The following is a 23,189-nucleotide window of genomic DNA, read 5'->3' as shown; positions in this document are numbered from 1 at the left end:
AATAATGCAAGAAACGGTTCATAAATAATTTTAGAAATAGTTTGAGGTCACTCACCTCCATGGCTCAGAAATCATCCATTAAATATCATTGCCTTGCTCAAATCCAAGTCTTAAATCACAAACTCAATGCAAACAAGTTCCTTCAAAGTTTGGACAGCACTTCCCCTGAATTTGCTAACTTTTCCAGCCATCATGACTTCATTATATCCTCAGCCAGTCCCAAAGGTACACACACAACAACAAGTTCATCCAATAGCCATTCAGCAAGCTCCAAGTAGTACTAGTACAAGTCAAGCTAGGGAAAAGTCCGGAAATGAAAATTAAGCTCAAAACCAGAAAAATAGTTTTGACGTCATTTTGCGGTAATGGTACCAAAGGCGCTACGATGGTCGGATGAAGGTTCAAGACCCACCATTTCGAAGCTAAGAACCAGGGCTACAACAATGTAGAAGGTCACTCAGTCCAAATCCCAGCACAACTAAGTCAAAAATGCAAAATACCAAACCAGAACCTTAATTGCAGGTTTACAAATTACACTATGCTGTAATTAGTCCAACTCAGTCTGTACAAGTCCAAATTCATTGATTGCAAAGGCAGGCGGTAGCTAAGACATCACGATACATTTCATCAGAAGACCTCAACAACCAAATCCAAAGCAATTCCAGTCAAAACAGCCGATTACAGGCGCAGTTCGGCCATCCTGATGAACCCAGAACAGCAATAGTAATTTCGACATTTCTCACTCTACACTACTCCAGATGACCTGAAATTTTACAGGAATCTCAAAAACATCAATACCTACAACTTTTATGTTTTAAGAAAAGGCCAATTCGGCCTCTAACCATGAGATATAAAACCGGCCAGAATTGGGGATATAAAACCCTAACTTTCTCAAATTCCTTCCAAACCCAAAATTGCTTGCAATTTCCAATCATTTACACCTACTAGAGTCATTAACCATCAATTCCCATCATCAAATATATCCACAACATCACATTCATATTAAACCAGAAAATTCCTCAATAAATTGAAAACTTCACCAATTCATCTCAAACCAAGAAATAAGCCACAAATTTCAGCACTTTAGCCACCTCTAGGCACAAATTAAACATCATTAAGTGTAGGAGGAAGGTCAATCACCACTTACCTAGTAAACAAGAGAAGAGGAGTTAATGGACACCTTAACTTCCTTGAACACTTCCACAAAATCACTTACTAGCACCAAATGGAAGGATTTTATGGAGTAGAAACAAATTTCAGCAATTGGTTTGGATGATTTGCACTAGATGCTAGCTAAAAGTTTGAAGAGGTTTCTTCCTTCTTGAGCTCAAGGTGGCCGGCCAACATAGAGAAAGAAATGGTGATTTTTGTGGTAATTTTGTGATATTTAATCAAATGGTAAAGAAAGGTCAAAAAGGTGAATAGTTGTCTTAGGCTTCAACCAATGGAAGAGTGACACTTGTCACTCCATTCAATGCATTCCTATCCCTTTCTTTTCCTCTCACATCAATCACTTCACCTCCTCTACTTATCTCTTAACACCCGATAAATGTCAACCAGTATCCAAAACTTAACCTAATTGGCCGAATTTTTCCGAACTTTTCGCACTAGTGGGTCCCACGTCCGATATATATCCTTAATTTCTCAAAAACTAACCGATACTAGAAAATCATTTTAAAACTATTTTTGCTCATAAACTTTATCTGGGGAATTTTTCTAATAAAGAAAATGTAGAAAAGGCGGGCGATTAAATAAAATAAACCCTAGAAAATTAGAAAATTTCCGGGTTCTCAAACTCATTTTTTTTCGGGGCGTCACATTTATGACTTGCAGTCTGACAAACCTGATAACCGAATTAGTTGGTCAAACAATTAAAATAGTTTGCAAGTACATGTATGAAGTGCTGAATCTATTTGGTATAAGTACCAGTTCATAAATGATAACTGTGGCTACTGTAATTAATAACAACCTTTTGATCTAGCAAATGTTAGGATTAGACTTAATTTCGCATTCAATTTTATTGTTAAGTTCTACCATTGACTACCTCTGTTTTTAGATTATCTTAATTATTAATTTTCCACCATGTTGTCATCAAGATAAATAGGGAATGTATGATTTTTTTAATATTTATGACAAATTATTACCTAAGTTTGGAAAAATTACAAAATATGTATACATAGTTTATTAATAAACTATAGGGCTAAATTGCAACACCATAGGGTGCCATAGTAGAATTAATAAAATTCATGTATTACATATGGGGATACATTGCAAAAGTTAGAGTGCAATAGTAGACTTAATGAAATTGGTGAATTACATATGGGGCTAAATTGCAAAAGTTAGGGTGTAATAGTAGAATTAAAGAAATTGGTGTACTACATATGGGGCTAAATTGCAAAAGTTAAGGTGTCATAATAGAATTAATGGAATTTTTTTTTAATGAATCCATGATATTTTTTAACTTTATAACAAGTTATTAGCTAAGTTTGGAACAATTAAAAAATAGATATACATTTTTTATTACAATACCTTCCTTATTTTGGCAATGATAAACACAGCCTAAAGTGTAAAGCATCGGGTGCCATAATAGAACTAATGAAATCGATTTATCACATACGAGACTAAATTGCAAAAGATAATGTGTCATGGTAGAGTTAATGAGATTTGTTTACCACATACGAGGCTAAAATGTAAAAATTAGGGTGACATAACATAATTAATAAAATTTATTTACAACATATGGACCATATTGAAAAAATTAGGGTGGCATAAGGGCTAAAATGTAACAGTTAGGGTGTCATAGTAGAATTAATAAAATTTAATTACAACATATCCATATTGGAAAAATTAGGGTGGCATATGGGCCTAAATTGTAACAATTAGGGTGTCATAATAGAATTAATAAAATTTATTTAGAACATATGGGCCATATTAAAAAAAATTAGGGTGGCATATGGGGCTAAAGTCTAAAGATTAGGGTGTCATAGTAGAATTAAAAAAATTTATTTACAACACATGGACCGTATTGAAAAAATTAGGGTGGCATAGTAGAATTAAAGAAAGTGAGTTAGGAACAAGCACTTTAGATAGTGACGACTAATTGTTGTCACTAATTCTGAACCAACAACCCTATTGTGATGACATAGTAAGTTGTCACTGTAGCGCATTTCAGTGACAACTCTTTCCCAAGTCATCACTAAGCGAACCTAAATTGCAAAAGATCGGATGTCATGAGATTAGTTACCACATACGGGGTTCAAATATAAAAATTAGGGTGTCATAGTAGAATTAATAAAATTTATTTACAACATATGTGCCATATTAAAAAAATTAGAGTGGCATAGTAGAATTAGTGAAAGTGAGTTAGGAACAAACACTTTGGACAATGACGATCAGTTGTTATCACTAATTCTGTATAGGCAACCATTTTGTGACGACATTTTAAATTGTCATTGTAGGACCTATTTTAGTGACAACCTATTTTTCGGTTGTCACAATGGTAATCTCCTGCCACACTGGCTAGTTGCGCGCCATTCATACTGTGACGACTTATTCCGTGTTGTCACTGTTGACGAGTGTGTCCACGATCAACTATGGCGATATCAAACGTTGTCACTAAATTTTCTCAATTGTGACAAGTTTCTCTGTTGTCACTGAGAATGTTGTCACAAAAGACCAAATTTCTTGTAGTGATTCTAGGCTCACCCTGGCATATGAAGGGTCCCTTAGGTCATGTTTCATTTCAAATTGCATATTTAATTGCTTTGATAAATTGGCATCATGCATAAATCTTAGAGGGAATGTCATTTAGGGAATCCCGTATTAGGAGTAAGCCACCTTGTGTCTCGAATACATAATCCAATGAAACTTGCACGTTTATATTTCTTGTACCACCCAAAGGGGTAGTGCACAAGGTAAGGTAGAATCTGATCCCTTCCATGATGACATTAGTCTCGAAGATGATAGAGTATTTTTTGCACGTTAGAATATGAGCATCTAATAATCATCTTTTGGCCATTTTGACATAGTTGGTAAAAATCTCATGTAAAGGACATTAATTTCAAGAAAGTCATAAAATAATTCCTCATTGTTGAGATGGTAAATATATTAAGGCCAAATGTTGATTTTAGAAGGCTCATAGACTACTGCATTGCAATATAGTTTCAAACTCCAAATGGGTTGGCAATCCAGTCAATTTTTTAATAAATCATCAATTCCATCCGATCCATTTGACTCATTTATTCATTTTTTTGTACAACCCAATTATTTTTGAATAAATCATCATTTTCATTTAATTCATTTGACCAGTCTATCCATTGTTAGGCCGATCCAATCAATTTTTGAATAAATCATCAATTTCATTTAATTCATTTGACTAGTTTACCCATTTTTAGGGCGATCTAGTCATTTTTGAATAAATCGTCAATTTCATTCAATTTATTTGACCAAGTGTATCCATTTTTAGGGCAATCCAGCAAAGTTTATCAATTTCATCCGATCCATTTGACAACTTAGGGTTTTGATGTCAAATTTAGAACTGGAATGGCTAGTTATTTTTGAGAAAATCATCCATTACGTTCATTCCCATTTGGATAGACAAGGGTTTCGATCCATGTTAAGAAATTGCAATCTCTCCAATAGCAAGTTCGTCAAAGTTAAATCGATTTGTACAAATTCCTGTGCCAACCAAAACCATTCATTCATTCGGATTTGTTCTCATTCTGTTAGAGGTCTCCCGTTGTTCAATTGGTCCAAAATTTTTCAAAGTGCTTTCCAATCAAATGTCAATAAGTTGATCGAATTCATCAGGTATTGTATAGTGCCTACCTTAGAGGATTGCATTCTCATTTTAGGCCTACCCTGGGCACGAAAAGGGCTCCCCAATAGGACATGCATCCAAATTGCTTGAATTTTTACTAACTCGTGTCTTTTTCTTTTTCCTTTTTCCTTTTGTTAGCAATTGATCAAAAGTGGAATCTAAATAGGGTTTTCCTAAATTTTTAGGTAATTTTAAACATAACTACACGAAAAAACCCCATCATTACATGATCTCGTAATTGAGCTTTGAGAAAATAGTGTAAACATGAGTACATATTCTGAATCATCTGATAGGTCGGCAACGATACAAACAACCAACCTGACAAACCTGGGAGCTCAACTGAGCGAATTTTTGAACAAATTTAATGAGCTAAACATAGAAATGACAGCACAACGGCGCGTGATCCATCAGTTAGTCACTAGTAGCAGTAGCGGTGTCCAACATGAGCCCTTACCTGCTAGTCAAACTGAACCACAACCAATACTTTTACCGTCTATTCAAACCTTCTTTACTCCACATTTTCCAAATCCATCTGAAGAAACTTTCACCTATCCCACTCATGGCTTACCACATACCTATGCACCCACTATCCAAACCAATCCTCCTCACCCTCAAAATTATCCACCTGTAAATCTGAACATGCCACTTGAACCTCAAGGACCTTATTACTATTCCACCGCTGAACCATTCACACTTGGCACCGCTGCCCAAGAAAAAGTTGAAGTAGGGGAATCTTCCGCGCCAATTGACAAGAATCTATTAAAGAGGTTGGATCGATTTGACGAGTTCATGAGAAAGAGTCAAGGTTTAAGTAAACAAGGAGGTTTGGATTATAACGAGTTGTGTTTGTTCCCCGATATGCAATTGCCTATGGGTTTTAAAGTACCCAAATTTGGCAAGTATGACGGAACAGGCAACCCCAAGATGCATCTCCGAATGTTTGCCAACAAATTAGGAAAGCCGATAGATGACGAGAATCTGCCAGTTCGATTGTTCCCTGAAAGCTTGGAAGGCGATGCACTAGATTGATATTCCAATTTGAAGCCTGAGGATATGAGGACATGGGTGGATTTGTCAACCGCGTTTGTAAGACAATACGAGTATAATTGCGAGCTTGCTCCAATGAGGACCACACTTGAGGGGACTAAAAGAAAACCATCTGAGGAACACAAGACGTATGCAAAGCGATGGAGAAAATTGGCTGCTAAGGTGGAACCTCCTATGACCGAGGATGAAATTGTTCGAACATTTATCAAAACTCATGACCCGCCCTATTTTGAGGAAATTTTTCGTATGACTGGATGCTCGTTTACCGAATTTGTCAACAAATTGGAGGAATATGATGAGTTTGTAAGAGTGGGAAAGATTATTAATGTGTCAGCTCTGAAATCGCAATTAGAAGCCTTGTAAAATCCAAGCAGTAGTAGCAAGATGCCTCAGTTCAAAAAGAAAGATGGGGAAGCCGCATTAATCTGGGACCAAGGCTTTTCTTCCCGACCTAGATTTCAGCAATACCCCACATATTCATCACCCTACCCATATTACCCAAACCCACGTCCTGTTTACCATATTGCTGTCAATCACTCTCGACTTCGGCCAAATTATGCAAACCCACCTATACTACCCGTCCCAATTTTTCAACCCAATTTTCAAACTCGACCTCGCCCTCCTTATAATCCAAGACCTGTTCAACCAAACAACCAAACTTATCCTCTAAACAATGAAACCGAAACCCAACTCCATATAGAATCTTCACCAACTTGGGCTGACGCATCGATCAATTGTACGAACAACTCAAAGCTGCCGAAAAAATTGGTGTTATGCCTCCCAAGATCTATCCTAGGGGTGTTCCCCCTAGCTATGACCCGCAAGCCATCTGTGCTTATCATTCTGGAGTCCAGGGCATCCCATCAATAATTGCTGGGCATTGAAACATAAAATCCAGGATATGATCGAAGCAGGAGATATAGTGCTAAGGAAAAAGGGAGAACAAGGACCGAGCATAAGTACGAATCCGTTTCTCGAACACAAGGACACCTAGGAGGCATTTACCCCTAACGAGAAAATTTGAAAATCCCGGACTAGTGAGATCTCTCCCTCTCGAAGGAAGTTTTCGATAAACTTGGGGAATTGTCTTTGGTCAAAATCCATGAAAATCATTCATGCACGTATCTTTTGTTTAACTATGTTTTGTACATAGTTTTGAATCAAGTTGCTTTTGAAGACACGTCTTGTTTGACAAGTAACATGCTATTAAGTTTGGTCTTTATCTTGAAATGCAATAAAATGTATAGTTTTATATGTACTGTAACTTATTCATTCTCTTCAGATGGCCCGGAATAAAACCCTCTGACCCTTTGGATATTACCATTCCGGAATATGATGGCTGTAATCTCGATACCGCATGAATGTAGGAATAGCGAGGAGGTATCCGAACATACTTCAAAGAGATTCGAAAGAGGAACTCAGACCGAATGGGGATCAAGATGAAGGAAATAAAATTAGTGGTCACTTGATAAGAAGCAGCTAAATGCAGTTTGTCATGATCAATATTATCAAAAGGATTGACCCGTACTTACCATAAAAGGGTCAAATCATGACTATTCAGACGAGGAGATAAAGCATTGAGATAGCTTTTGTTGGTGCAAGATAAGACCAAAAGAAGAGTTTGCCCTAAAGTGGCAAGGTTTTTTATTGTTAAAAAGGTATTGCCTGGTGGAGCACCTATTCTAGCAGAAATAGATGGTCAAGTTTTCTCTCAACCGATCAATTCGGATTTGTGTAAGAAATTCTTCACATGATAAATGAAAGTTTCCTTTAAGAGTTAATGCGAGGAATGGAATGAAAGTCAGGCCTTCTTCCTTTCCAATTAAACATTTTATCCCTAGTTATCCCTTTCTGAGCCTTCAGAATAAATTATTTCGTTTGGCAACCCCTGAGAATCGCAAACCCCACACTGTGGAAAGTTTGAGTTGGAAAGAAAAGTTTCAAGAGGTGAAAATGATAGAAGAGCGAAGGGAAATAAACAAAAGAAAAACCTCAGTTAAAAATAAACTAGGGCAAATTGTGAACATTTCAAAAGAATGAATGGAATAACAGAGGGAAAATGAAAGATAACAGAACCTCAGTTGATTTAACTCTAAAATAGGGTTAATGCGATCTCAGATCATTTAAACTACTTTTGAAATCCGCCTTCAACCCTTAACCTTTTCTTAGTACCTCACCTGACCACATTACAAAAAAACTGAAAATTCTGACTTCCGTTCTTTAATTTGCATCACCTCTTTTAAGAAAATTTTCTAAGTTACATGGCAAATGATGTCAACACACTTTCACCAATTTTGCAAGAGAAGGTTTGTCGCACTGATGCCATCATTTCTTAAAACATATTTCTGATTTGATAAAGGCTATTGGCAGGATTGGTTCATTAGTGAAAACCTGAAAGGACACATTTGAAAAGGAAAAGAAAGAAAGAAAAGAAAAATGAAAAATGAAAAAGCAAAAATGGGAAATGAAAAATGAGAAAAAGAAAATAAAAAATGGGGATAGCCCTAGTAAAAATCCGAAAGGATGCAAAGGTAGGGTTTTATGAGGAAAAATGAGCTTGGAATGGAATGGCTAGAGACTCAGTTCATTGGAATTTCTCTTCACATTGTGATTTTTCTGCCGGCATTGAACTTCGGAGGAACGATATCCAAAGGGTCAAACGTGGCATTTTGTTCGAGAACCAAAGTGTTTTAGTTCATCAAACATAAACTTTTGAGTATACAGGGTCATTTCTCTAAAATCAATTTTCTCTCAACAAAGGTAAATCGTTGCTTTCATGTCACTTGGATTTTCATCATTTTTGTGTAAATAAAATATTTTCTTGTGTTTCATTGTCTCATTTATCTCTTTGGGTTTATCAAATGGCAATCCCTCTGATTTATTGGAAATCCCTCGATACCAAATGTCATACCTCATTAGCGTTGGAAGTCAATGAAACTTGATACAGTTCACAGAGCAAAGTTGAGTTTTGCAACATTGAGGGTAAAACATCAAAATACTCATGTTTACATGTTTCTTGAAAGCTAGACGAGTCGAATGGTGGTGGCATTATTTGTTATTAGGATTGTTCTTTCTCTTGCAGGTATATACGTGTTTCAAAGAACAAAATTGGGGCAAATTTTTATATAATTATGGAATGTCACCCAAGAATTGAATATTCATGGTTCAGACCGAGGAAGAGGTGTGAATCAAAGTATTAAGGGGGAGCAACAATGTCATAATGCAAAGCGAATGATCGGTTGCACAACAATTGGTTGAAACTGGGGCAAAAAAAAAATTCCTGAAAAGATTTCCCAGGTGAGTATTCAAAAACTTTTCATGCACTAACGCTTCTTTCTTGCCAAATCAAATTTAATTTCTTGTTGGTAAAGTCTCAACGTCCGCCGCGTACCCTTCTATCCCCCTTCTTGACAAAATAAAATTTAATTCCCTGTTGGTGAAGTCTCAACGTCCGCTGTGCACCCTTCTACCCCCATTCTTGATAAATCAAATTTAATTATAAATTTAATTTCTTGCTGGTAAAGTCTCAACGTCTGCCGCGCACCCTTCTACTCCCCTTCTTGACAAAATCAAATTTAATTTCTTATTAGTGAAGTCTCAGCGTCCGCTGCGCACCCTTCTACTCCCATTCCTGACAATTCAAATTTAATTTCTTATTGGTGAAACTCAACATCCGCAGCGTACTCTTCTATCCCCCTTCTCGACAAAATCAAATTTGATTCCTTGTTGGTGAAGTCTCAGCATCCGCCGTGCACCCTTCTACCCCCATTCTTGACAAATCAAATTTAATTTCTTGTTGATGAAGTCTCAGCATCCGCCGCGCACCCTTCTACCCCCATTCTTGACAAATCAAATTCAATTTCTTGTTGGTGAAGCCTCAGCGTCCGCCGCGCACCTTTCTATCCCCCCTTCTTGACAAAATCAATTTTAATTTCTTGTTGGTGAAGTCTTAGCATCCGCCGCACACCCTTCTATCCCCCTTTCTTGACAATCACAATTTAATTTTTTGTTGGTGAAGTCTCAGCGTCCGCTTCTATCACCCTTCTATCCCCCTTCTTAACAAATTACTTGTTGGGCTTGGGTTGTATCCCACCAACCTCGGCAGGTTTGGGTTGTATCCCACTGACTGTTTTATCATGTTGGATTTGGAATCTCGACAGGCTTGGGTTGTATCCCACTGACCGTTCACATCTCGTTGGGATCGGGTTTTATCCCACCAATCTCGGTAGGACCGAATTTTATCCCACTGACCGTTCACATCTCGTTGGGATCGGATTTTATCCTACCAACCTCGGCAAGACCGGGTTTTGTCCCGCTGACCGTCCATATCACGTTGGGTCGGGTTTTATCCCACCAACTGACCTTTAATGTTTACATGTTTCAACCCACGACAGAATAATTACAGGTAAATATTTGGTGTCTACATCTTTGTCTCTAGTGTTTTTAAAACTCAGACAAAGAGGGGCAAGCTGTAGACACCAAAAATTTCACCCTCATTTTTATTTACTTTTTATTATTTATTTATCATTATTTTTATTTTATTTCCTTAATTTTATTTATAATTGGGTTCATATTTGTTGAATTTTATTTATTCTTGTTTCACTTCTATTTCTTGAAAAAAACTATTATTATTATTATTAGAAAAACAGGAAAAAGAAAAGAAAAAGCATCAAAATCAATTTTGAAAAAAAAGCCCCACACACACGCGCATCATCCATGCATTTCTTCGTACAAAAATGAAGCTAGAATACCGAAATACAGCTACAAAAAACTCTCCCCATTTTCACTCATTTATTCTTCCTTTTTCCGCTACATTGGATCACTTCCATATGAAGCCACCTGGCTTTAATCCCAACGCCAAGAGAATCATAGGACAAAGCCCATCTAATGGCTTATAAATCATCACGAAAATACCAATTCAGTGGGCACCATTAGATGTTAGGGTTAGGGATCTTTGTAACTATAAAAGGAGGAGAAATGCAGCTCTAAAAGGGAGAGGAGTGACGGCTAGAAAAAGACTAGGGTTTTGGGCAGAGGTTTTAGAGAAAAGCAACGGAAAAGAAAAAGCTTGAAGAAGGGAAAAGGAAAATCGAGAAAGGGGTGGCTACGGGAAAAGCAAAGCCAAGTAAAACCGAGAGGGTAGGAGAGAGCAAGGGAGAAGAGGAGAGAAATCTGGTCTGGTACTATTCTTTGAGGGACGAAGAAGCCACTGAAACTGCGGCCCATCGCGAGGAGTGGAGTTGTCACCATTTCATTCCACCGTCATCACCTGCGAATTTCAACGAGAAGGAGAGCACTGTAAGTTGTCCTTTTCTTTTAAGTCGTAGTTTCTCTCCAAGTTCAGATCTTGAAGCTTTCAAAGCATGAGCTCCGTGACTTTACTTATGGCAATTTTCCCGTTGGTTATCTCTGAATGTTGAGTATACATGCTTTATGGGTTGATTGAGTTGAAATCCTTTTTGTTTCTAACAATTTTAAGGCTAGTTGCAACTTCATCTGAGTAGGGAATCGTTGAAATTTTTATGTTCACTTATTGATTGATAAACTGCCCCAAATAACAATCTTGAGCCAAAAAAGTCAGTCTCATGCATCTTCTGTATGCATTCAAGAGGAACTCTGGCCAGTCCGAAGCTGCCCAGAACTTGTGTAATGCTTGCTGAGGTTGAACTCAGAAGCACAGAGCTGCGTGGGCTTGTTGAGTAGGTTTGCTATCTTTTGCTGATTTCTGTTCCTATTTGTTTTTAGCGTTGGGTTGCGAAAATAAAAGGCATAGGTTGCATGATTTTCATCAACGTAGAGCCTGGTTTGTATGACCTGTGGCTTGATAATAAAACCCAGCAAAAATCGTAGAAATTTTCCAGGTTCGTGTGATCTTTTGTCTGATTGTCTGATGTTTAAACTCAAGGGTTATATGTTAAAAAGTGAAAAGAGTATTTGGTAATCCTGTTGTTTGGGTCTGTTTGCTGTTTGATGGTGATGCCATTGTATACATTTGCTGCACTTTAAAGTAGCAACGTGCGGAATAACAACTAGTTGCAATATGTAAGTTTGTTGCAGTAGTATTGATGTGCATTCTAGAAAACTTCAGTTGTTTCAACTGAAGTTTGTGAACATGATCAATCGATTTTTGTTCTGTATGTGCATTCTTGTTTGATGAGTGTTTGGTAATGAGAAAGCTTGTAATGTTGAAATAATTTTTACGGGCAAAAGTTTTAACCAAAAAATTTGGAAGAAAACTAGGGTTCTGTTATGCTCTCAGGTCCTGCTAACTCAAACCGTTGGAGCTTAATCTAAGTCAAGCTGAATTTGTTTTGATGAAAGTGATGTTGTTTGTCTTTGATTTGTGAGTTTAGATTCGTTTAGTGCCGTTCTTCTTTGCTTCAATAAGAAAACCAAAGAGTTGCAAAAAGCTTCAGTTGCATTGCCGAGAGTTTCTTGGAAGCTTTTGCATGCAAAACTTTAAAAAAATGCGTTTTGTCACCTCAATTTCCCCATAATGCTACTATGGCCCAACTAATTGGATAACTTAATCAATTTTGTCCCCTTAACATGTTGTTTTTTCTTTTGCATGCTTAAATTGATTTTTGGACAGAATATTCATGAGTTTTTGGGATGAAATTTTGAGGTTTAACAGTTTTGAGAAATTTATGATTTTAATTCGGATTTTTAGTGAAATTTTGGGTGTTTTGTTGTTTAATTGTGACAAATGGTTTTTTCATTCATTTTAGCATTTGGCTTTGATAGGTTTCATTTTAAACCATTCATTTTAATTTTTTTTAATTTAGACCCCTAATATTTGTAATAATAATGATTTGATTCCTTAAAATTCTGTAATTCTTTCAATTGGATCCTTGTTTGTTTTAATTTGTCAAATATGGGTTGTTTACTTTTATGAGAATGCTTTGATTGATTCAATTTTGTGTTTATTTCCATTTTTTGTGATTATTTGTTAATTAAAGTGATGCCTTGACCATTTTATTGTTTTGGAGGGTAAATAAGTAATTTCGTTTCACTAGGTCACCAATTCAAGAGAGGTACACTCTACTCCTTTATTTTGACCCTATGTGCTCCTATGTGATTTTTATGCGTGATATTGCATGCTTTTTGAATATTTTTATTTCATCACATTATTTGCTTTAATTTAGTATATTTATTTTCATTTAATCTTTGATTATTTGAGAGGCAATTAAATGCGAAGTTGTAATTGTTAGGTTATTATTTTATTTATTTCATTCCTTCCCTCTTCTAGAATGGGTTGTTTACTTTTATGAGAATGCTTTGATTGATTCAATTTTGTGTTTATTTCCATTTTTTGTGATTATTTGTTAATTAAAGTGATGCCTTGACCATTTTATTGTTTTGGAGGGTAAATAAATAATTTCGTTTCACTAGGTCACCAATTCAAGGGAGGTACACTCTACTCCTTTATTTTGACCCTATGTGCTCCTATGTGATTTTTATGCGTGATATTGCATGCTTTTTGAATATTTTTATTTCATCACATTATTTGTTTTAATTTAGTATATTTATTTTCATTTAATCTTTGATTATTTGAGAGGCAATTAAATGCGAAGTTGTAATTGTTAGGTTATTATTTTATTTATTTCATTCCTTCCCTCTTTCTAGATTGTAGTTAGGGCCCCCTAAGTGTAATAGATAGGACTTTATTTGCTTGGTATGTTTTGCATGCTTGTGTGTTACGTGTTACTCGCTTTCTTAAGGCCTTGCATCTAGATATCATGCTTATGTGCTATGTGTTATATGTAATTTATGTGTTTATTTGCTTTATTATGTTTTACATGATTTATTTGATTGTAATAAATGCATGACGTCACCATACTAGTCCAACGCTAGTTGTGGCTCCTTTTTTTCAATTCCACATTAGCCCAACGCTAGTTGTGGCCCTCTTTTCTGATTTCTCACTAGTCCAATGCTAGTGAGAACTTATAGACATGGGGTAATCCAACGCTAGACCCTTAGGGACCGTTCACGCACTAGATCGTGTTTGTATGACAATCACTACATTTGCATGCATATTTTCTATCTTTTAGGGTTTTTATCATTTTGCATGACATTTCCCTTATATGTACATCCCTTATCCCTTATTCCCCCTATATGTATATCCCTTATCCCATATTTCCCTATATGTATATCCCTTACCCCTACGTGTAAGACATGACATTAGCCTTGCATTCCATTTAAGAATTAGAACTAGGTTAGTTCATTTGCATGATTAGATAGGAAAAATACCCCTCGAATATGGGATATGGACGAGTTTGGCTTTCTAACCTTAGCACGCTCGTATTCCCTCTATAAAAGGGAAAATTGAAGTCACGAATCTTAGTTTCCTGCACCCGTTATGATTCATTCCTTGAGATCATGTAAATTTGTATATTATTATTTTCTTTTCTTTTCTTTTCTTTTCTTAGAGTCTCATATTTTTGTACATTCGTGACATCTTCAAATAATTACTTTTGGGCATCACAATTTATTTGATTTGCACCAATCCAATTTTGAAGAGATATTCCGACCCCCCGATAGTCATTAAGTTTAGGATTTGTATCCATATAGTGACATCTAAATGTGATAAATTTTTAGGTTAAATTAAGAAAATTTTTGACTAAATCATGTAACTAGCCTTGGTTAGGTTGAAAGGGTACTTTGGATTTTACCATTGCCTTCCGTTTCTTCAAATGTGACTCCCGACCCCTTTCTCTTGATTTTCGCAGACTTGGAGTCGTTTAAAAAGAGTTTTCCTACATTTTCTTTAAAAAATTCATTTTAGGTGACTTGGTACACCTTAACTCAATACCAAGTGACGACTCTTATTTTTCATTAGAAACCCTTTTTAAACTATTCTTTTTGGGTCAAAATCGTCGCACTTTTTTTTAAACACCATTTTAGGCCCATTTTCTTTATTTATTCTTACAAATCAAAAACTCATTTAACTCACATTTTCACTCAAAATTAAATCAAAATTCATTTTTCACTGAATAAACTTGTAATTGATTTTTATTTTTAAAAATGGGGCGCGACAGCTCTAACCTGGGAGTTGAAACTGAACTTGATTTTGGAAAGTAGTAAATCATTGGTGAGTGTTCCAACTGCATGTTCCCTGCTCATTGTTACTAGAAATTTACTAAACACTTGATTTGACATTCATAGGTGAGTGTGTACTTTATCGCATTTGATCTAACACAACTAAACACTTGATATCTCATTCATGCACGTACAAGTAATTTGATTTGCATGTTACCTGTATATTAACTTGAAATACTTGAAATGCATGGAAATGTGACATGCTAGGCATTATTTGTGACTTGGTCAGGGTTAGGCGAGTGTGCCCTTATTCGCACTCGTCCTCCTCTTCTTAAATGACCTTGTACTTGTTTGAACTTGATTGACCTATACTTGTGTTTGACTTGTAAGTGCTGAGCGGCAGCATGTTCCACAGTCAATCCGAGTGGGAGGTGCCTCTCATTCTGTTTTCGTACTTTTATCTTGATTAAGTCTGTTGATCTTGGTCCCTATCTTTCGATGTTTACAAAACTTGGATGATACTAATATTTCTTCAAGAAATACTTTCAGCTATGAAGCAAAACTGATTCAAAGAACAAGAGCAATTGAAAGAGATAAAGGAAGTTGAAAGCTGTCGGACGCTCGCGAAGACAACACCGAACGTCCGATAAACAATGCAGCACTTGGGATGTATGAAGAACTCCATCACCGGATGTCCGAAAGAATTAAGACATTCCCTCTAGCTCACTGTCTGCTTTCGGACGCAAGCATCAGAGATATCGGACGTCCGAAAGAATTGAAGAAAATTTTTCAAACTCACGGTCTGCTTTCGGACACAAGCATTAGAGGTACCGAACATCCGAAAGAATTGAAGAATATTTTTCAAACTCTCTGCCTGCTTTCGGATACAAGTTTCAGAAGTACGGACGTCCGACACTCCCAATGGCTAGTTGACTCTTCAGCTGCCTTCTATCCGTTAGAAGCATTAATGAAGCACTTTTTTGTCTCATATAAATAGTGCATGGTCAAAAACTTGCAAAGAACTTTTGCACACTAAGAATACGAAAGATCAAGAGTAGTTTTAGTGAGAAAACACTCTACAATGAAGATTTGTACTCTTTGTGGTGTAAGATACGTGTAACCTTTTCTTGTGTAAGAAAAATACTTCAATAGTGTAGCTTTGTGAGGGTTATCCTGAGTGATTGTAAAACTTCCTAGCTTGACTGAGTGTAACTTGGGACAAGGAGGAAGTGAGCCTTCCTTTTTACACAAAGATTGGTTGTATTTCATCAATTTAAAGGAGCTTGTTCTATAAAGTGATATTGAAACTCAAGAGGAGCTTGGTAGTTAAATTGGTTTGCTATTCTTCCCTTTCTATTTACTATCTTGTGAACCTTAATTGCTTATCTCTTCTACTTTCAAGTGATATTGCTCTCTTACTAATTGCTTCATTGAGTGGTTACCTAAAAAAGAAGGTAAATTTCACGTTGAACAAAAAAAGTGTCCTTTAACTTGATTAGTTTTTAAATAACCTAATTCACCCTCCTCTTACGTTGTCTTCGATCCTAACAATTGGTATCAGAGCTTGGTCTCCTAGAGATTAAATTCAAGCGGCTTAGGAGTAAATATGACAACTAACAATGTCATATTTTTTGAAGGACAATCTATCACCAGACCTCCAATGTTCAATGGGTCAAATTATGTGAGTTGGAAGGAAAGAATGATTATCTTTTTGCAATCGATTGATATTGATTTGTGATTTATTGTTATTGAAGGTCCATATGATGCCTCTATAATTGATGAAATTACTCATAGACCAAGACCAAAAACAAGAATTGAACTGACTGCTGATTATAGAGCTCACCTCATCTTAAATGCCAAAGCTATGAATGTGTTATATAGTGCTTTAGACTCAAATGAATCCATTAGGGTCAAAGGTTGTAAATCTGCTAAAGAGATTTGGGACAAACTGAGAGAAATTCATGAAGGGAGTGAGAATGTGAGAGAACAAAAGAAATCTATTTTAGTTGCCAAATATGAATCGTTTTAGATGGAATCTTATAAAAATATTGACAAAATGTATTGTAGATTCAATGATTTCATTAAGGATTTAGAAGTTTTGGAAAAGAAATACTCCTTAGGAGAGAAAAACAGAAAAATCTTGAATGCTTTATGTAAAGATTGGGAGAGTAAGGTGACTGCCATTAAAGAGGCTAAAGATTTGAATTCTATGCCTATTGAATCTCTTATTAATTCTCTAACCTCTTATGAGTTGAAACTTAAGACTAAGGTACAAAAGGAAGAAGATGCAAATGTAAGAAGGAGCATTGCTCTAAAAGCATCTCAAGATGAAGATGACTCGGCTTCTTTGGATGCAGAAGATATGGATGTTGATGACAATGATCTTCCTCTCATCACAAGAAGATTCAAGAGAATTCTCAACAAAAGGAGATTTAGAAAAGGAGGACCTAGCAATTCATTTCCAAATCAATTCAACAATGCAAGAAACAAAGGAAAGCAAGAGGCACTCCAAGAAAAAAGGTCATTAGTGACAACATTTCTTTGTGACGACAAAAAGTCGTCACAAAATGAGGTTGTTTAGTCACTACTTTGAAGGTTGTCACAATTAACTCAAAGCAACTGAGTTTTCAGTGACAACCTTTAATTGTCGTCACAAAACTACTTCGCGCCATGAGATTTGGAAGGCGCGAGTTTTGCGATAGTGATGACTTGATAAAAGTTGTCAGTAATTCTACCACTTTCTTTGACAACTTTTCATTGTTGTCACTGTTTATGTTTATTGATGACCAATTTTTGTCAGTAAAACTATAATGTAGTTAGTGACAACATAAGTATCATCACTAACTTGAACATCTCTAATGCATTTATTTAATTGTGAGCCTCAATATTAATTTAATTTTTTTTTAAAATTTGATGATTTATTAACTATGACTTTATTTAATTGTGAGCCTCAATATTAATTTAATTTTTTTTAAAATTTGATGATTTATTAAACTAGTCATAGTTACTTAAATATTAATTTAATTTTTTTAAAATTTGATAATTTGTTAAACTAGTTATAGTTACTCAATAAGTTTTTAACTGAAAAAAATTAATGTAAGTTTTTAATTAGAACAACTATATAAACTATTACAATTAGAACTCAAGGCCTCTAAATTCAAATACCTTAATTTTGGGTACTGTCAATGCCTCCTTGACATCTAATTGGTCGAATGTTGAAACTCATTAGGTCGAATGTTGAAACTCATTAAGTACAAATTCATTTTGATGAAAAGCGGAATTAGTTGTGTTATATAAGTTAATTAATGAAATCAGGACTACTAATTACTGCAATTCCTTCAAATTTAATGTTGATTTGCTAAAAGTCAAAACGAATACATATTTTTCTTACAAATCAATACGTATACTATAGTTTCGTGCAAGTTTACATTCATGATTCTTCAATATAAAACATCTAAAAAATATAGTACTATTAGACAAAACTAACAAAATTTTCTAGAAACTGATAGAAAGTTCTTAACACATAATTAAGATTTTTCTTTTTTCATGTTTAAAAATAATGAATTATTTCTTAAAATAATATGAAAGTAGATTCCCGATCTAGTATACTTAATTAAAATGTTTAATTTAATACAAAGAAAATAACCTTTCTTTGAGAATCTAAATAAAAAGATAAAACTAAAAATTGGATCAAATTTTTCGTTCAAAATGAAAAAGAAACAGCGGGAATTGAAAATTGGTGGAGGCATTCTTTAAAAAGCAAATTTCAAAATGAAAGAGTACAAGTCTACCACTTTTGGGCTCAGTCTGATACACTTCTAATTCTCACATTTTCACTCGCTGGCCTTCTCACTGTCTCTCTCGGTCTCTCTCTCACTTCGACCCCTCTCAATTTCTTTCTCACTAATGCTCGAGCATTCCTCCTTATTGGGCTACTGATTTTGATATGTTTCCTCAGAGCATGTGCTGTAAAAAGGCAAGTTTCTCTCTTCTTGCTTAGTAATCAATTTCCCCCAATTTTTATTGACCCGATTTTGTGTTCCCAACATTCAATTTTTGGATAAATTCTCTTCTTCTCTATCATTTGTCTAGTTTCCCCAAAGTTTCTTACCCTAATTAACAATCACCATCATTTGCAATCACCTTTTCTACCCTACTTAGATGATCAATTGTTTCAATTTCTCCCCAAATTTTATTGCCCTAATTTTTTTAAAAAAAAAATTTTCTGTCCAGGACAAGAAGGGCATCCCCCGGACCAGCAGCACCTCATCTTCACTGGAAAGCAGCTTGAGGACAGTCGCACCCTAGTCGACTACAACATCCAGAAGGAGTCAGCCCTCCACCTCGACGGTGGCGCCAAGAAGCGCAAGAAGAACACCTACACCAAGCCGGCAGTGACTGAGGGAAATTCTCCCCCCCTTTTTTATAAACTTTATTGTTACTAGTCTAATTGAACATTAGCAGCATGTTCTTATTTTGAAGATTTTGTTCTTTATTGGGTTTTTTATATTATTCTTTTAAACCGTTGGATTTTTCTTTCTAAAAAAATTTAGATAGTATGTTTCTTTAAGATTTTATCAAATTCTTGGTTATTCTATTTTCAAGGGCTTGGTTTATTTTATTTTTTGGTTTTAATTTCACATTAAACTGCAAAGCGTCCCCTTTTCAGCAATTCCTGGTATGTGTTCAAAGCGTCCCCTTTTCAGTTTTACTTAAAGCGTCTACAAATCATCATTGTGGTGTTGTTTGTAGAGCTAAATGCATTACAATTAAGGTTGTATTGTGGTGTTGTTTGTAGAGCTAAATGCATTACAACTAAGGTAGTAAGAGTAAATTCTACAGATTTGAATGCTTTTCAAAAGCAACATTTTTTTCACTTCAAAATTCAATTCGTTTAGATCCATGCACTTAGTCTGGTTCAAAAGCAGCCTTGAATGTTTCTTGAATTGAGGTGATTGAAATATGTCTGTCAAGACTTCAAGCTCTTTCCTAATGTTTTCCTGTTGGAAGTGCCCTATCTTTGTGTAAATGTGCACACTCACAAATCGACTCTCATTTCCTTTGTTTCCATTTATTTATTTTTTTAGAAACCTCGACAAGTTGCTCCAAATCATTGCACTTGTACTTTGCCTTAAAAGTTGTATATTAGCTATGGATGTAGTCCTGCAAGTTGAGATACTGTAGGTTTTTTTTTCTGCTAACTTATAAATTCATTCTAGAACACAAACCTCTAAGGTTGCATCTCAAGTCTAAGGTGTTGCATCTGGTGACTGAGAAATCTGGTGATAGAGTTCTAAGGCTGCATCTCAAGTCTACTTAAGGACTTGTACTAGTATCACTTTGGAAGAGCTTGGTAAGAGGACCAAAACTCATCAATTAGTTTTGATGTGAAAAAAGATCTTCCTCCGTAAAAATTCATGAACTAGGAATGTTATTAGAACAGCATGGACAGCTTCTTATGGTATGTTTTGAGAGTCCATGATTCTCCAGAATATACTTGTTAGCCTTACTTGCGCTGAATTTCACATGTTTCACTATTTTTCAAGGGCAAAGGTGCTTTGGCCAAAATGTTTTGCTTGCAAATGTGTTGACCGCATTTACTTCTCTGCCTAGTATGTTCTTTTTGTCAAGTTTACAAGGGAGAGGTCAAACCTCTTAAACAGAAACAAAACATAGGGTCGCAGCCCCTAAAATATTTGCACCACGCAATTCACTAAGTTCCTGTGGCGGTTCTGTTATGATCTGCATCCCAGATTCTTTGTTGACACTACTTTTAGCTAGCTAGTCTGCACACTTACTTCTTTCTCCAAACATGTTGTAGCCAGGATTCCCGATCCCTGCTTAAAACATTCCTGATCTGACATATTAGATTGTATAGTGGTGAGTCCTGTCCTGCTCCTTGTATTAGTTCCAAAGCTGCCTTGCAATTCATGTCCAGAATCACTCTTCTTTCTCCAGAGTTCCAAGCCATTTTTATCCTTTTGAGTACTCCCCATAGCTCTGCTAAGTGCTATCATATTATCTATTAGCCCAATATTCACTATAAAACCTGCTTTCCATCTCCCCCAGCTATCTATATGTCCCTTTTCAAATTAATATGGCTTTGCCTCTTCTACTTGGAATAATGCTAAATTGAGAAGTGTACATCTTGCCACAGTTAATTGCTAATTATTGATAGTTTCATGTCTTACATGGTAGTTTGTTCTCCATATAGCATTATTTTATACTGTATAATCACAAACTTTTTGCTGGATGTAGGTTGGATTTTCTGTTAACGGAGTAATAATACTAACTTTTATGTGGGTTTTGAAGGCATTCCTTGAGGTAATACCTTTTCTTTTCACATGAATGGTTCCCATTTTTGGTGCCATTCTTGAAGTAAATTTCACTGTGAATGTTTTGCAATGTCCCGCCACTTGCCTAACTCACTAGTTTGATTGGAATACAATATTAAGGGGTGCTAGTTTTCTATGGAATTAATACACCATGACAAACAGTAAAAGTAATTTCAGAGATCTAGAACAAGAAAGTTGTTATTTGCTTTTAAATGGCAAAGAAACATTCTAGTTATGTTGGTACACATTGGTCCTACTTGACACCTTATATCATGGTCGACATTACTTTGGTTATCATACTTGACACCTTGTATCCTCTGTGGTGCATTAGTTTGGATTGTTTTGGTTTAGTTTAGTTTAGTTTATTTGAATGTTTTAGCTAAGCAAGTGAACTGAAGTTGCTTTTCCTTTAGTGTTGTGTTTATCGTCTTATCAACTGGTTATATTGTTCATAGCAGTACTTATATCAGTACTTGTTATAGTAGTGCTTGTTGCCTTATCAACTTGTTATATTATTCCTTTGAGGCTGAAGTTTAATAGCAGTACTTATTTCTTGAGCTAATTTGGTGCATTAGTTTGGGGCTGATTTTGATTTTCTTTGGGGCTGATTTTGAATGTCCAGCTTTAATTATTGAGGTTCTTATTGGATTGCAAATTTTTGCTAAGCAACCGAACTACAAGAGATATAGTGAAATTGGGAAATGGCAAGGTTTAGTGAAATTTTGTCTGATGTTAAAAATTCCCCCTTGTGTTGAAATTTGGTATTTTTTTTCACGACAAAATAGCCTAGCAAATTGTCACACTTCAAAGACAGTATCTTTGATCGGAACAAAACAATGACTAAATTCGTTTATATTATTCCAATCTTGTTTGCCACATTCAAAGCATCGTAGTTTGGAGTCAACCGAACATATGCTTTCTTTGTTCCATCAGGCCTGATCAAAGTGTTCACTTTCTTGGTCTGTATGTCGTACATCTTCTTCACTGCATCTTTGATTTTCTTCTTATCAGTACGGATGTCAACTATGAATACCATGGTATTGTTATCTTCAATCTTTTTACATGGCAGATTCAGTAGTCAAAGGATATTTGAGAATCTGATAATGGTCCAACTTATTCCTAGGAGGAGCACTGATGCGTGGGTACTTCGGGTTCCCGTCCTTTTTCAATGTCTTAGGACGATGGAAGGTAACTTTGGTCCGGATCTTCTTGGCTTTCTTCTTAAAAGTTGTCCCAGATTTGACAAATTTGGCAACCTTGGCTGCCTGAGCCTTTGTATCAAGCTTTTTTGTGGTGTCAGCTTTAGGAGCCATTGCTGGAAACTGCCTTACAAATCTTTTACCTGAGGGGAGGAGCCGAGTGTTGAGGGGAGGAGCTGAGTGTTGCTGAAGCAGCTCTGTGTTGAAATTTGGGACTTGGATTTGTTTTGTAAAGCTACCTCGAGTTATATGTGAAATTTAGGCCAAATACCACTTATCAAACTATCTATAGGGTGTTGTTGAACTTCATTATGATATTTGAATGCTTATATGATATTTTGACATTTTGTAATGCAATGGATGCATTCATTTGCTAATTATAAATCATTGTCATTTTTTTCCATTTAAAGATATAATTGTTGTAGGAAAATTTTCAATTTTCATGGTGATAAAGAATTATCATTGAATCAGAATTTTCCATTAATAACAATCTGTGGTCATAGAATTAAAAAGTGTTTAGTGACAACAAAAGTCGTCAGTAATTAGTCTATGCCAATGACAATTACATATCACTTTTAGTGACGACATTTATTTGTACATCATTGATAAGATACTATGTTGAAGAAGCGCTGAGATTCCCCGGACCGAGCTGACCTGATGAGCTCAGCGTGCCGATGAGGAGAACGTGTCCCAAGCCTGCAAAACGAGCAAGAGGGTGATCTGACAGGGGAGCCCCGAGGTCGTCCCCGA

The 23,189-nt window shown here is 35.7% G+C and overlaps 1 pseudogene; it reads right to left on the bottom strand.

Annotated features, from left to right (window-relative positions):
- Positions 1–22,090: 22,090 nt before the first annotated feature.
- On the bottom strand, positions 22,091–22,768 carry LOC113688546 (large ribosomal subunit protein uL23-like; annotated as a pseudogene).
- Positions 22,769–23,189: the final 421 nt, after the last annotated feature.

This window comes from Coffea arabica, chromosome 5e, assembly GCF_036785885.1.
Source record: "Coffea arabica cultivar ET-39 chromosome 5e, Coffea Arabica ET-39 HiFi, whole genome shotgun sequence".
Taxonomy (NCBI): Eukaryota; Viridiplantae; Streptophyta; class Magnoliopsida; order Gentianales; family Rubiaceae; genus Coffea; species Coffea arabica.
Note: the sequence above shows the minus strand (reverse complement) of the source record. Positions and strands in the feature narration are given on the sequence as shown.